At 43.6% G+C, this 16,126-nt stretch overlaps 2 pseudogenes; one reads left to right on the forward strand and one right to left on the reverse strand.

Moving 5' to 3' along the window:
- LOC123276922 (THUMP domain-containing protein 1-like) overlaps positions 1 to 16,126 on the forward strand; it is a 40,771-nt pseudogene that overhangs the window by 10,051 nt on the left and 14,594 nt on the right.
- LOC139040242 (acyl-coenzyme A synthetase ACSM4, mitochondrial-like) lies at positions 336 to 16,117 on the reverse strand (annotated as a pseudogene).

Consider the following 16,126-nt stretch of genomic DNA (forward strand, 5'->3'; position numbering starts at 1 on the left):
TCCCTGTGTACATCTGGACTTGGTTGCTGTCAAGGAGGAAGAACCTTCCTGAATGGAGCCAACATAAAGAACAGCAGAACCAAGAAATGGAGAGAGGCTAAGTTTTGCTAACTTCACAGGAACCCTTGGATGTAGCTGTACCTGAAGACCTCACTTAGGTGTGAGCCAATAAATTCTCTTTTTTCTTTTTAAACTTAATCAGTTTGAGTTGAGTTTCTGTCACTTGCTATCAAAAGAATCCTAATATATCCCCTTTGGGACACAAGTCATTTGTAAAGTTGATTGCCCAGGGTACATTTTTGCTGCATGTGTGCCTCATGATAAGAATTGCTTGACTAATTGATTCACTCCTTAGAATGGTCAAAGGGACAGAACTTGAAACTATGAAATTGCTCCTCAGTGACATTCACTCTACCTCTCCTCTCATTGGATCTGGACTACTGACAACAGCTGCTTCAACAACTGCTAGGTGCTCAGTCAGTGCACTCTGCACTTCAAATGGTCCAATCAGTACCTAGAAGAGGAAAAGAACCTTTTGATCACTACAACCCCCAAATAGGAGATCTCACCTGGCAAAGTGTTACTTTCTTAAAGTGGAAAATGTACAAACCAAGAGGACATGATGACATCATCAGCTCTGCCAACAAACCAGAAATACCTGTCACTGTCCATCTCTCTTCTGTCTCCAGGGACATAGAAATTCCCTCTTATCGTGGCAGCAGTTTTCTCTGGATTGTCCTAGATATCAAGCAACAAGCAAAGGAGCTAGGAGAGGCAAGTCTCAGGAAAGTTCATTCAACGAATATTTGCCGAGCACCTAATACATTTCCAGACATTGTTCTAGGCAAGTGGGGCGTGTTAGTGATTAAAACAAGGATTCCTGACAGAGCTTACATTTTAGCAGGCTATTAAAGGGAAAAAAGTAGGAGAAAATGCTAATAATGCTATTAAGCATTTATTTATGCCAGGTGGCATAAGAGCTAATGTTAATCGAGCATTTCCATCCATTGTTGTAAACGCTTTAGGAGCACTCTCAATCCTCACAGCCCCTGTTTTACAGATGAGGAAATTGAGTCTGAGAGAAGTTAAAAAACTTGCCCAAGGCCTCAAATAATGAAGGGCGGAGTTGGATGCTTCCTGGTCTCTCACTAAGCCTGCTGCTGACATTGAATTCTCACCACCACCCAATGAGGTGCCTCTTAATCCTTTCTTTTGGGTGGAGTGAAGGAAGGCTTGGCAAGGTCATCTTCACTGTCTGAGGTCACAAGTTAGTCAGTAGCAGAGCCCTGCCTGTTTGACTTTGGAGCTTGAGCTTTTAACTGCTGGCCTTACTACTCAGCTGCCCCCAGGACTCGGGTGAAGAAGTCTGAAACAGCCCACTGTGATACAGTGAAGTCCCAACTGAGCAGGAGGGTGTGCTAGGACAGGAATGGTGCCTGTTCAGAAAAACCTCTGAATAGCCCTTGAATTACTTTGAGGGCCACAAAGGAGCTGACACTGACTAGGATAAGAGAATGTTCCTATCTGCTTTATTCCGTCTCAGCACTCTCCCTCCTGGACATCCCTACCTCCGGGGAACAGGATGGGCGAGGCTGCATCATTTAATTGATTCTCTTTCTTTCTTTTCTCATGTGTTGAATTCATATGAGTTACATAAATATACAGTGCAACTCCACTGGATAGTCAGGTGATTTGCCTAAATTGAATATAATCTTCAAGTCCTAAGACTTTATTAGCATCTCTTTAAGGCAGTATAAATGTAGTTGTGTCTTTTGGTGGGGGGACGGGGTGGGAGTTCTGGGACTGTAGGGCTCTGATTGTCCCCAGGAAAATGTTCAGTTGCCCCTAGTTGCTCCTTGTTATTCTTAAACTGGGGGACGATTTTGTTCCCTAGGAGACTTTAGGCTGGCAATACCTGAAGACATTTTTGATTGTCATGACTGGTGGAGAGGGAGGTGCTGCTGGCATCTAGTAGGTAGAGGCCAGCTAGAATGCTGTTAACATCCTACAATGTATGGGATGGCCCCAGTGACACAGAATTATTCCATCCAAAATGTCAATAGTGTCAAGACTGAGAAAGCCTGGGCTTTCCTGTTCTGAAAAGGGGAGATCTGTGATGCTGGATTATAGCTTTTGTTTGTGGTTCAAATGGAGATTTCTGCCCCAGTACGTCTTAAGGTCTTTCTGCATGAACATCCGGTACACAGTGGGCGCGCTGCACAGGGTGGTGATGGGATAAGTGGTAAGCGTCTGGACGATGGAGAAAGACACAGATGTCAGAAGTGGTTAATTAAAGCCCACAACCGGAACTGATGTCTAACCTCTCACTCTCCTTCATTAACATGTGCCCATCTCATGGTCACTACTAGGAATATGACAGGAAATATTTATTAGTTGTCACTAGGGAGTGTATGTCTTTTGGGAATTTCCAGTGACTGGAAAGAATGTTTATATGTTAGAGTAAGAGACCTATGCAATCAAATTCAACAAAAAATAAATTGTTGAATTTGAGAACAACTCTAAAGTATGAACTGGTTTATGCTACCCCAGGGCTGCAAATTGCCTTTCATGGTAGATTCTTGAAAACTCCTGCCCATATATTCATGTACAGTATTGACTCTGGATGTAAGCTAACCTACTGAGACCTTTCCAACACCGTTTCTATAAAAGACATCAGTCCTTTAGAGTGGATTGATTAAATGCATAAGATATTTTTCAGGCCTTTTCTTAAATTGTTTAAGATTTGGTGGGCTCATTATACCTCCTTAAAATCAAATAATGACCTAGGTATCTTAAATCTAGAGAAATATTAATGTTTTAGAGATCCTTTTTCTAGAGAGGTTCCACTTTGTCATGTAATGAATCGACAATTTGTATTAAATTTAAGCATTTGGGAGAATGCTTTCAAGATGTGTGTCTAGGCTATCTGGATTGTCAGAGATCAAGAATAACTTTTGATGTGTAAGTGAGTGTTTCTACTTTTGCTCCCTAGATTCCAACTGTTCATATTAAGCGTACTGTATATAACTAAGAGTAGTGTCGATCTGTGAAATTTTTTATGGCACTTAAAATATACACATTATCTTTGTAAAATAAGAATATTCTTATTGAATATTAAGTAAGATGTATTAATAATATTAATATATTATTAACTAATTGATAATGTTAATATATTAACATGATTTATGAATATATATTAATATATTAAATTTTAAAAATAAAATATTTAATATTTTATAAAAACTAGTATTCTTATTTTATGAAATGTAGGTTTTGAAACTGCACAGTTAACTTATCTACTTTAGGGCACTTTGTAAACCTGATGTAGAGATCCCAGTTCTTATGTTACCCTACATTTCTGTTAAGATCCTCAAGCCATCTCGTCAGACCAGTTAGCAAAATTGCAGGGTGAGTATAGCTTTTATTTACACACAGGTGTGGTGCTTATTTAATAATGCATGATGAGAATTTTAGGCTGGTTAATTTTAAATAACTGCAGATGAGAAGCAGGCTCTGAGGACTGGAATTTGCTTGCCCTTGGAGAGATATTTGCATTTGTGGAGGAAGAGGGGATGACCTTGTAGGGACCTGAAATTGGCCACCCCAGGATATGTCTCTTTGGCATGGGATTGTTTGGGGCTGATTGCTTTTGATAAACTGGGACAGGGAGGGAGGCTCTGGGGAATGGAACTTACCCTTGTTGGGACACATTTACATTTGTAAGGTAAATCTCTATCTGTAAAAGGTGCCTCCCTCTCTGTGCCAAGAAGAAGAAGAGAGATGACCTTGTCCCTAGAAACTCTTAATGGGGAAGGCAAGAACTTAAGTTGGTTGCTGTCTGGCAATCTCATGTAACTGATTTAGGGTGGTGGCTTCTAACCTTTCTAACCTTTACTTAATCCGATTTGATTCTTGTCTAAAAGTCATGGGATCACCCAATGACCAGACCCCACCTGCACTAATACCATTTTAACTTTTTTTCATGTTCTTTGCTTTGTCTTGTAAAGAGACGACTCACATACCCATGCCTTATAAAACTAGCCCTAACCCTCAACTCAGGGCAGCAGCAGCAGCAGCTCTGACTGCCCGTGGGTCCTGTCCCCACGCACCAGCTCTGCCTGCCCATGGGTCCTGTCCCCATGCCCGTGGCAGCAGCAGCTCCCCATGCCAGCAGCAGCTCTGACTGCCCATGGGTCCTGTCTCCATGGCAGCAGTAGCGGGGGCAGCAGCAGCAGCAGCTCTGACTGCCCATGGGCCCTGTCCCCATGCTGTCCCACACTATTCTCTAAATAAAAGAGCACTACTGCTAGATCTTGAGAGTCCAAGAAATCTTTCTTTCGACTCCTCGGCTCACCGACCCCACATCAATACATATTTTGTTAAACTTAATTGACTTTTCATGGTTGAAAAATAATTGGCCTGAATCACATTTTTCTAAAGGCTAAAGAAATAGGTGTCATCTGATACCTCAATCTAGCTGTCTCTGGCTGAGAAGGAGAGGCATGCCTGGTTTCAAGAATCTTGGGTTCTGAGAATTAACAAAGCAAGAAGCATGGGGTGAGGGGAGAATGGAAGGAGCTGCTCTGCGAGAAAGGTGAGCCCAGCTTCAGTCTCTTCTGCACAGGGGTTTGGATTTATCAGCATTGTCTTTGTTTCACTGAATCAGAAACCAAAGATTTGGTTAGACTTGAGACTTCTGTTATTTAGAACTAGACTCTTAAGCGGCCACAGATTTAGCGACACTAGCACATCGTGAACAATTTGAAGCAGAAGAGTGAATTTTGTGCCTGAGAGTGTTGTGGATATTCTCTCTTCACTCTGTTAAGTACATTCAGGGGCCGGCCCGTGGCTGAGTGGTTAAGTTTGTGTGCTGTGCTTTGGCGGCCCAGGGTTTTGCCAGTTCGGATCCTGGGCACGGACATGGCACTGCTCATCAGGCCATGCTGAGGCAGTGTCCCACATAGCACAACCAGAGGCACTCACAAATAGAATATACAACTATGTACTGGAGGGCTTTGGGAAGAAGAAGAAGGAAAAAAAAAAAAGACGATTGGCAACAGTTGTTAGCTCAGGTGCTGATCTTTAAAAAAAAATTTCAAAAGCCAAGTCCCTGGAGACTTTGCTTCTTAAAAAGGAATGATTTCCATAAGCCCAAGAAGCCCTGTATCTTGAGGAATCATTTTTCTGTGTAAGGGAGAGATGTAGCTAGAAGTCATGACTTACATCTAGGAAGGTGTCAGTGTCAAACTGGGCCATCCAATGCACAAAGACACAGGCTCCTTGAAGCCAGGAAGAAAACACACTGCCAATGGTGGCCTTGACCCAGCCAGTGTTGGACATGTTGTTTATGACATCTGAGGACTCAGGTCTAGCCAATACCTAAATGATGCAGAGAAGCAACAAGACACACACAAAAAATCAGGAGAGCAAACAAACTGGTATCTTTGAGGACTGGCCAGAACCTCAGTGGCTGCAGAGGAGGGTCAAAAGAAGCCCCAAGGCAGGGTGAGCGATTTTACCCCCCACTTTTGTTAGAGGACTTTTTCAGAATCCTAAATAGTCTCAGGGTGGAGTGGAAGGCTGGGTTTGGCATAATTTTCTGAGTTTATCCTTTAATGCAACAAGTATTTATTGAACAAATATTATATGCTAGGCACTGTTCTACCTAGCAAGGTGAGCAAGGTAGACCAGATCTCTGCTCTTATTTTAGCGAGATAGATAGTGAATGAGCACACAATAAAATGAGTAATTATATAAATCAGTGTCATAATTTCAAATAATGATAAGTGCTATGAGGAAAATAAAACAGAGTAATGGGATTGTTTTAAGATATCTAGGAGGGCCTCTCTGCGTGGGGACATTTACCTGGCGATGAGGAGAAGGAGCCAGACATGCTGTTGTGAGGACTGAATCAGGGTTGACTCCTAAGTTCTTGCTTGATCAGTTGGTGAGATGGTGCCCATTTGCTGAGCTAAGTTTGGGCAGGGGCGTCGAGAGTGCTGTTTTGTAGACGTTACGCTGGAGATATCTAAGAGCCATCTTAGCAGAGGCGTCCGCTAGACAGTTGGGTACACGTGCTGGCAGCTCAGGGGAGAGTTTAGCAAAAACAGTGTTTCCTCCCTACCTTCCACAGAGGGTGTAGTCAGTTCCAAGGCTGCTCTGAGAGTGCTGGGCCATCTTGGGAGAGCCTGTGGTCCCACTGGTGAAGTAGATGGCCATTGGTTCTTGACTTCCTGTCTCCACACAGCTGTGTTCTGCAGACGCGGATCTGTAAAATATGGACCCCAAGATGGTGGCTGAAGATGGCAGACCAGTTTAATTCTGATAGTTCTTTCATTCTGTTCCTTATGTCCTCTTGATACCAGAGGATAGTTAATAGAACAGAACCTAATCCAGAGCCTCGCTGAGAGGAATTTCTGAAGAAATCTTAGAGGGACTTTGCACATCAGTGCTAAGATTTAACAGCACATTTCTGTCTCTTTTTTTAAGCTCCACCTCCCTATAGGCCAAATAGAAAGGGAAGATAACTTTCAATATCAATAACAAAAGGATGTGTATTTTGTTTATTTAAACATTTTTTTCTAAGTGCTTTTTTTAAATTTACAAGTTTCAAAAAATCAGTATTGAATCTTTGTAAATTGTTATTAACATTTCAGGAGTTTTTATGATTTAAAGGAAGATCTTTTGGCATTTGAATCAAACTTTTTAATGCTTTTTTATTCAATATCTTCAATAGCCCTGGCAGAAACAGTTAGTTGCTCACCGAATAGCATCCCAATTGTTTTGCACTGATAAAACTCTGATTTTGTTCAGCTATCAGACAGTCATGTGCTTTAGGGGAGACTGTTTCCTGTTTAGCTCCAAGGGTGACTCTTGATTAAACTAAGCTAATCATGGTCATTCCTTCCCTTACCAGCACCTGCTTTAGGGATGGTCACATGATGCAGTTATGGTCAATGAGATTTAAAGGCTTTATGGGAACTGTTTCCTTGTTCTAAAAAGAGTCATGAGGAAGGGATGCTGCCTTTCCCCACCCCACTTCTTGTTTTCTGGCCTTTGGTGAGTTACTCAGTTTTCCTGGGTTTCTCCCATGTATGCATGTTATTGAATCTGTTTGACTTTTCTCCTGCTATTCTGTCTCATGTTAATTTAATTTAGACCAGCCAGAAGAACCTACAAGGATAGAGGAAAAGTTCTTCCTCTCCTACAGTCCCATGAAATTCTCCCTTCATTCCCCAAGCCTGTACAGGCTGTGGGAGGACTGTACCTTGAAGCCTGACTACATCCCATTGCCAAAACATGCTGGGAATACTCTACCAGTGTGGGAGCTCCTTTTGTCCTGTTGGTGAAACAGATGGCCATTGGATCCTGTCTCTTGGTCCCCATGCTGGTATGCTTTGGGGGTACAACTCTGTAAGTCACAAAAGAGGCAACAGTCAGTTCTAAATGCAAATTCTCTGACTTAGAGCCTAGGACCCTGGTTTGGTCATCTGTGCTCTTTGAGAATAACAGCCCATATCTTGTCATATTGGGGCATCATTTTTAGAGGGGGAGCTGCCATTTTTTTCTGTTTAAAAAAATTTTGTATTGATTTTTATTGCATAAGAAATATATGAGGCATCTACAGTCCAGCCATAATTTTCTTGGTAAAAGATCTTCTATTCAACCAATTGCTCAAGCCAAAAATCTGTAGTACTCAGTAATTTTTACTGTCTCTCTTTCTGTATCTACTTGCATACCTACCTACCTACCTACCTATGTCACATCCTATTCATTGACAAGCCCTGTCAACTCTACCTCCAAAACTTATCATTAATCTGTGTATTCTCTTCATTATCTCTACTCAGGGACTGGACTAGCGTGAGATGAGTGAAACATTTGCCTCAGGCATGGTTTTTTTTTTTTTTTTTTTTTTTTTAAAGAGTTTATTTTTTCCTTTTTCTCCCCAAAGCCCCCCGGTACATAGTTGTGTAGCCCCCCGGTACATAGTTGTGTATTCTTCGTTGTGGGTTCCTCTAGTTGTGGCATGTGGGACGCTGCCTCAGCGTGGTCTGACAAGCAGTGCCATGTCCGCGCCCAGGATTCGAACCGACGAAACACTGGGCCGCCTGCAGCGGAGCGCGCGAACTTAACCACTCGGCCACGGGGCCAGCCCCTCAGGCATGGTTTTTAAGGGGATGCAAACAAATTCAGCAGTCAAGATAGATAATATTTTAAAGTCATATTTTTTAAAAAATTAAAAATTAATGCAAAAATATACGATAAACAAAATATTAAAGTTTTACTTAAATACAGTATCCAACCTAGCACTTGCATGACTCACCACACTTGGTCAGCCTAATCCTGTCCCTGGCACCAGTTAAAACTTTATTTATAAAAACAGGCAGTTGGTTTGAGGATGATAGTTTGCCAGTTTGATTATTTGTATTTTCAAGAAATTTTTAAAATATTTTCTTTTAAGAGACTTATAAAGTTAAAATTATCTTATGATTGTTCATAAATTACAAATACATAACATAAATATATAAAATACTTAAAATTATATGTAGGTATATACATTTTAAAACAATTATTTTGTTATTTACATGTATTTTTAAAAATTTATTTTAAAATTAACATGTTATTTTTCATGATCACTGAATATTTTGGTGTCCATTTAAATTTTGTGCCTGAGGTGTGTCCTCTCTCCTCTGCTGCTACCTTGGTCCACACCAATATAGCCTCTCACCTGGACAACTGCGACAGCCCTCTGCTGGGTCTCTTTCTTGTGTTCAATTGTTAATAGAGCAGCCAGAGAGTATTTTTTAAAATGTAAGTCAGATCAAGTCCTTCCCTCTCCTGCAGCACCTGCAAGGCCTCTGCAGTCCACCGTCTCTTGCTCCTCAACCTCTTTACCTCCTACTCTCTTCCTCGCTCATTGCACTTCAGGCACCCTGGCATTCTCTCTGCTCCTCAAACAGATCCAGCTCATTCCCACCTCAGGAACTTTACCTTAGTGTTCCCTCTGCCAGGGACATAACCACAGATCTTCAGAAGGTTGGTTCCTTGGTGTTCATATAGCAGCTTAAATGTCCTCTCTTCAGAAGCCACCAAATCTAAAATAATTCCCCCATCCCACGTCCGGTCATTCTATCTCATTGTTCTGTTTTGTTTTGAAGCCTCTTTTGCAATCTGTATTATCTCGATCATTTACGTGTTTTCTTGTTTGTTCGTTTTGCAGTGTAGAGTATCAGTGCCATGTTGATTTTTATATCCCCGGACACTGGAATATTGCCCTCTAGAGACCACATTAATAATTATCAAACTCGATATTTCATTAACCTGAGGATGAACATGGCATCCTCGTGTTATTTTAGTAAGTATTTCCCCATTTACCAGCGAGGGTGAGTGTTCTTTGTTTTGTTTTTTTAATACGTGTACTGCTTATTTATGTTACTATCACCTATTTTTTGCCCCTCTCTGAGAATGAATACTCAGGTATGAATCAGGAGATGAGACTTTCACTCAGACTGAGACCTTGTAAGACAGATCATGAATTCTTGTGTTGGGGGATGCTCTGGTTTCAGGACTAGAAATTGCTGTCCAGCTTCCTTCTCTCTCCTCTCACACCACCCAAGTTAAAACAACACTTCTCACATATCATCACATTTTCCAAAATCAGGTATTTGCTTCATTTAAGCATCTTGTTTTCAGTGTCCAGTCACCTCATAAACTCCTTAAAACCCAACCACCCACCATAGCTTATATCTGATACCAGGAGCTTGGTCTTCAAGGTGGGGCAGTTGGACATGACAGAGTCCACAAATGAGACCGTAGCCTCATTGACCACAATGCTCTGGGCCTCAGATATTTGCAATCGATAGAGATTTTTCTTGGCAGTCAGTTGCGGGGGGGAGGGGGGGGGTGGTTTCCCAGGCACAAAGATGGTTCCTGAGAAAACCACAAAAGGCGGCTTCAGTCATATCTTTTAAGTAGATAATATTTCCTCAAGCATCCTGGTAGGCATAGATGAGGTCTCCTGAATACTGTCTGTTTCTAGGGTGTAACCTCTGCATTGGGCCAGCAACAAAATGGCTGGGGAAGAAGTGAGAAGGGAAGGAGACTGAGCTCACTGAGCTTTGTTGCCATTATCTGTTCCCCTCAAGTTGTCCTTAATTTACATGGGTCCAGGTGTCAGATTACTACCTATTTGAAATGTAGCCTGATTTTGAAATTGTGTGATGCAAGGAGGTGGTGGAAACTTTCTCTTTGTTGTTCCCTCCTTGCTTGCGAATGGCCAGTGCTGTGGATTCCAGCATTTGCATTGGACACAAAAGTTCATTCTCCTTTTCTTGGGCTGTTCTGTAGACTTTCTTCCATCCATTTATCACTTATCGGGGGCCTACTCTATGTGACTGGCACGTGCTGGCACATCCTCTTATGATCCTTTGTATTTCTGTGGTGTCAATTGTAATGTCTCTTCTTTCATTTATAATTTTATTTGGGCCCTCTTTATTTTTTTCTTGATCTGTGTAGCTAAAATTTTGTCAATTTTGTTTATCTTTTTTTTTTTTTTTTAAGATTTTATTTTTTCCTTTTTCTCCCCAAAGCCCCCCCGGTACATAGTTGTGTATTCTTCATTATGGGTTCTTCTAGTTGTGGCATGTGGGACGCTGCCTCAGCGTGGCTTGATGAGCACTGCCATGTCCGCACCCAGGATTCGAACCAACGAAACACTGGGCCGCCTACAGCAGAGCGCGCGAACTTAACCACTCGGCCACGGGGCCAGCCCCAATTTTGTTTATCTTTTTAAAGAACCAACTCAGTTTTGTTGATTTTTTCTATTGTCTTTATAGTCTCTGTTTTCTTACTTTCTACTCTAATCTTTATTATTTCCTTCTTTCTGCTAACTTTGGCTTAGTTTGTTCTCCTTCTACTTTGTTGAGGTGTAAAGCTGAGTTGTTAATTTTAGACCTTTCTTTCTTCTTAAATTAAGTATTTATCGCTAGAAACTTCCCTCTTAGAACTGCTTTTGCTGCATCGCATAAGTTTTGGTATGTTGTCTTTTCATTTTTCTTTCTCTCAAGATACTTTCTGATTTCTCTTTTGAGTTCTCTTTTGCCCATTAGTTGTTCAACCAATGCCCATTCCTGATAAAAACTCTCAGCAAACTAGGAATAGAGGAACCATCTTCAAGTTGATAAAGAACACATAGAATAAACCTACAGCGAACATCATACTTAATGGTAGCTCTAGGAGGGACACTCCATATGGTCCCAGGTGTCCGCCCTGCCTGGCAGGCCCATGCCCTACTGGAGGGTAAGGCCAGGGGCAGGGTGAGTGTGGGGTCTGGGAAGGGGGAAGGAGGGGTGGCCAGCCCAGCTTGGTGACTACACTTGCTGCCAGACCATCCCTCACCTGACACCCTCCAGTAGATCCACTGCCTCTGTGCTCACCAATGCTGCTGCTGCTGCTGCTGCTGCTGCAGCTTCCAGGTCCCAGCCTGGATCAGTGCAGGTGAGTGAGAGCCCTGCCCTCTGCCAATGCAGTAATCCTGCAGGATTCCTCCAGCTCTTTCTAGGGGTGCCCAGTCCTTCATTCCTTCCCAGGGACCCAGGAGCTCTGTTCCACATCCCTCGCTAGGGTGCCCCACTCACTCACTCTTCCCAGGTCCCAGGAATCTTCCAAGCATTAACCAGGGATCCAGTGTCTTCCCCAGACATTGCCTCCCACACACTCTATAACCCTCTCCTGCCATCCAGAGCCCATCTTACTCCCCCTGGCCTCAGATCCTGTGAACTGACCCTCTGGATTGCCCAGATGAGTGCTCAGATTGGGACTGGAGGTAATAAAATCTGAATATGAACATCAATGGTGCCCCTGTGTTGTGCATTCATTCTATGGATGAACCTCTCCTAAATGTGGTCCCTCTGTAATTGTCCCCAAGCCCCATCAGAAAGAGCCTGGGTCCTGATTCTCCCTGCTGGCGCCAGCTTCCTGGGTGACCCTGTGCACCCAGTAGATATCCAGGACACAGAGGTCCAGGGGGAAGGCTCCGAACAGCCCCTGGCACCAGCCTCTCCTAGGTCCCAGCCTAGGTCCCACATGGGTGAGTGAGGGACCTGCTCTCTGGGAACCCAGGAGTCCTGTAGGACTCTTCCAGACCTCTCCAGAGGTACCCAGTCCCCCATTCATACACGGAGCTTTCACCCCTCAACTTTTGTACATATGCAGCCACCCACTCATGTCTTCCAAGGGCCCGCGAATCCCCTAGCCCTTCCCAGGGGTCCAGTGCCCTCCCCACACATCCTTCCCCTCACACTCTATAACCCTCTCCTGATATTCAGAGCCCTCGTGCACCCCAGCCTGGGGTCCTGTGAACTGATCCTTTACTCCATCCATCCTTGGGGCCTGAGATGGGACCATTAGGGAGAAAACCAGAGGCTGGGAGAAGGGCAGAAGGGGCTGAGCCTGGGGGTGGGAGAAGCACATACTGTCTCCTTCTCACCCACCACTAGGGTCACCCTTGGAGAGATCCCCTCTGCAGCTGCCCTTTTCTGGGGTGCACAGACACACACACTCACAGGGAAATAAGACACCACAAGCACAGAGACACACAGGCATGAAATCACCTCCATCCTCACCTGGGGACTCGGGCATAGGGCTCAGGGACAGGCTCACACACAGACCCACACTGCAGACACAGGCAATGACCCCTGAGGAGAACATATGCACACACAGACACACATACTTAGGGCCACATGAGACAGCCCCACATGGCAGACCCTACACACACTGGACACACATACAGAGAACACAGAGATACACACTTAGATAAAATCAAGAACACACAAAGGGGTAGTAGATTCACTCACACAACCAACACACACACAGATATATAACACAGACACACATAGATGCTCCAGCAGGGACGCACACTTCCAGAGACACAGACTTGCATGACCAACATACAGTCATTCAGAGATACAGACACACACAATACATACAAAGACACACAGAAACACAGTGCCATACAGTGGAAAACTCACATCCACAATCAATACATTCACAGACACAGAAGCACACTCACAGGTCCATAATGCAGATTTACACACCCAAACACAATTGTGCATGCACGTGCAGGCGCAGACACACATACACACACACTCCCAGACCTTCATCCCTTACCCAGGCTTACAAAACAAGCAGCCCTGACACTCAGTGGAGGCCACTGCAGGCAGACAGGATGAATAGACCGGGGTACGACCCGCCCCACCTAAGCTGCCGTGGAAGGGGGTGTTTTCCTGGTTCCAAACTGAGTGCTGGGCATCTTCCCCCAGCCACGGCCTTCTGGACAGCTGTGCTGGGTCCTGAGGTACCAGAGAGTGGCCAGGGTAGGGTGGTTCTGTGGACAGGGGCCCCGGGGAGGGACAGGGACCCTGACAGTGTGCGCTTTGAGTGGAGGTGTTGCATGGGGCTTAGCAGATCCCGAGGTCAAGAGAGGGAGAGAGGCATGTGTCCCCAGGACCCTGCAGTGTTAGGACCCTGCATGTGTCAGAGTCGACTGCACCCTCTCTCACAATAACAATAATAAGAATAATGCCATCATCAGGACTATTATGTGACAATATTATCATTAACACAGCAATGACTGAGTCAGTCCCTGGTGGAGAAGAAAGGGCTGTGACCATAGCCAGCTGGTTTGAGCTCATCTTCTGAGCAGCGCCAACCCCAAGCAAAGCTGGGTCCTAAGCAGAGCTTCTCTCTGGTCCCTTCACCCTCTGGAGTCTCCAGGCCTCAGTTTCCCCTCTCCCCAAATCCCTTCCCGGACCAAAGTGTCCTCTGACCCTTTTCTCACCCTGGGTAAAGCCCTCTCTCTGATCACTCTGAACCTGACTCTCCATCTATGCAAGGGGGATAGAGGTGGTACCAACCTCAGGACATCACAAGATGATGCCTGCACAGGGCTTAGCACCGTCCCATAACAAGAGAGGCCCTTGATTGCATCATTATTGTCTTTAATGGCTGCACACTTTTAAAGGTGCCAGTTCTGGGAGGACAGATGCCCTTGGGAGATGATGATGCTAATCTCTACACGAGCTCAGTATGAAGCTGCTTCTTGTCCTTATGACAGTCTTGGGATGCAGGCCTGGACACTCCCAATTTAATGAAGAAAACCCATTCAATGTCACACAGCCAGTAAGCAGCACAGCTGAATCTTAAACCCAAGGCTGCTGGCCTGGCCTCCAGGGGCCATGCAGGGCTCCCCTGTATGGGAGGCTGACACTGGGTGGCTTTGGGGAGCAAGCGCTTCCTCGGCTGCAGGAAAGATCTCACCTGTTCCAGGCCCCCAACCTCTGTTCACTTCTCCTTCTTTCCCTCCTCCCTGCTGGAGCTCTGATCAAGGTGACCCTGGCACCCTTCATGAAGTCCCCAGTCCCTTACAGGAGCCTCTCTCCCATTCACTTCTGGTCTAGTCCGACTTCCACCCCTTCTGCAATAGTCTCTCCTAGACAGGACAGTCCACATCTGAGGTTCTTGAGGCAGGCAACAGCATCTAAACAGAATTTCCTATGCACTTGTTTTGTTGTCCTTCTTTTTTTTTTACTTGTTCTTGACAGTTTCTTTACATTTATGGTAAAAGACTTTGGTTTTCCATTATAACTGATATATTATCAATTATATAACTGATAACATATCAGTTACATAACTGACAATATATCAGTTATATAACTGACATAACTGAAATAACTGATATAACTGAATGTTTCCTGTTTGCGATAAATATACATAATAATAAAAAGCAATGGGATTTAAAGCAACGATTTCAAGCTGCCACGGGTCTGAACAAGTTGAGGAAATGCTGTGTGCACCTTAGGCAGCTCACGACAGGGCGCAGGAGAGATGATCACCAATGGGGTTTGTCCTCATCACCTGGGTCCATGGGCCCCTGCTACCTGCTTGGCTTTCTCTATCCTTCACTCCTCATGCTTATCTTTTTACACATTAATTATCATGGTTGCTATCTATTGATTTAGGTTCAAATCTACGAAATATGAATGTGAATACTTTCTATTGGCTATTTGGAATTGTGTTTTTAACTAACCTCGATTCTCATATTTTTAACCATAATACAAGATCACTCTATTAGGCAAATCTCTGTGTACTTCAGAAATCTGACGTTGTGTGCTCTGGTTTAGAATCAAAGTGAGCATTGAAAGAAAACCTCAATGATTTTAGAAACTTGGGCTAAACAGTAATCTGGAATTCATTTTTGTTGGAATAATAATCCCAGTATTATTATAATACCAGCTGCCCATCTCTCTGTTATGTGCATGTCTAACAAACATCTCTCTCTATATATTATTCTCATTTGTATCTTTAACACACATTTTTTTTTTTTAATTTTCCTTTTTCTTCCCAAAACCCCCTGGTACATAGTTGTATATTCTTCTTTGTGGGTCCTTCTAGTTGTGGCATTTGGACGCTGCCTCAGCATGGTTTGATGAGCAGTGCCATGTCCGCACCCAGGATTCGAACCAATGAAACACTGGGCTGCCTGTAGCGGAGCGCGCGAACTTAACCACTCGGCCACAGGGCCAGCCCCATTTAACACACATTTTTGATTGTTATTTTTTCCCATTTTTCCATACATTTGTATTCCATACATATATTTTGGGGGATGTCCCAAAGAATTTAATCCAGGTACTTCATGAATATATGACAGGACAACTAGACTTTCCATCCACTATAAGTTTGTATTTACTTATTTTTCAGTTGTAAGTTGGCTTATAAATTCTAAGTTGTTTATTTTTAAAAAAATTTGCAATGTTCTTTTCAGCAAAATAAAACTCTTTAACAGTTTGTGTGTCACATACAGCTTAAGTGTGGTATAATTTATGTATAATAACAGCATCTTTTAAATGAATAAAATGATGATGAACCCATCACCATATTAAGACAGTAAATACACTCATCACTCCTTAAAGTTTCCTCCTGTTTGATTTTAACCCATCTGTCCTCCCGCTCCTCCATGAGGAGATACTTGAGGGGTATGCTTACCTCCTGCAGGCTGGTTTAGGGTTTCTAAAGATGACTCTGTAACAGAAATATTGTAAAGGTCTTTGAGGATCCTCATTATCTCCAA

Source organism: Equus asinus, chromosome 14 (genome assembly GCF_041296235.1).
Source record: "Equus asinus isolate D_3611 breed Donkey chromosome 14, EquAss-T2T_v2, whole genome shotgun sequence".
Classification (NCBI taxonomy): domain Eukaryota; kingdom Metazoa; phylum Chordata; class Mammalia; order Perissodactyla; family Equidae; genus Equus; species Equus asinus.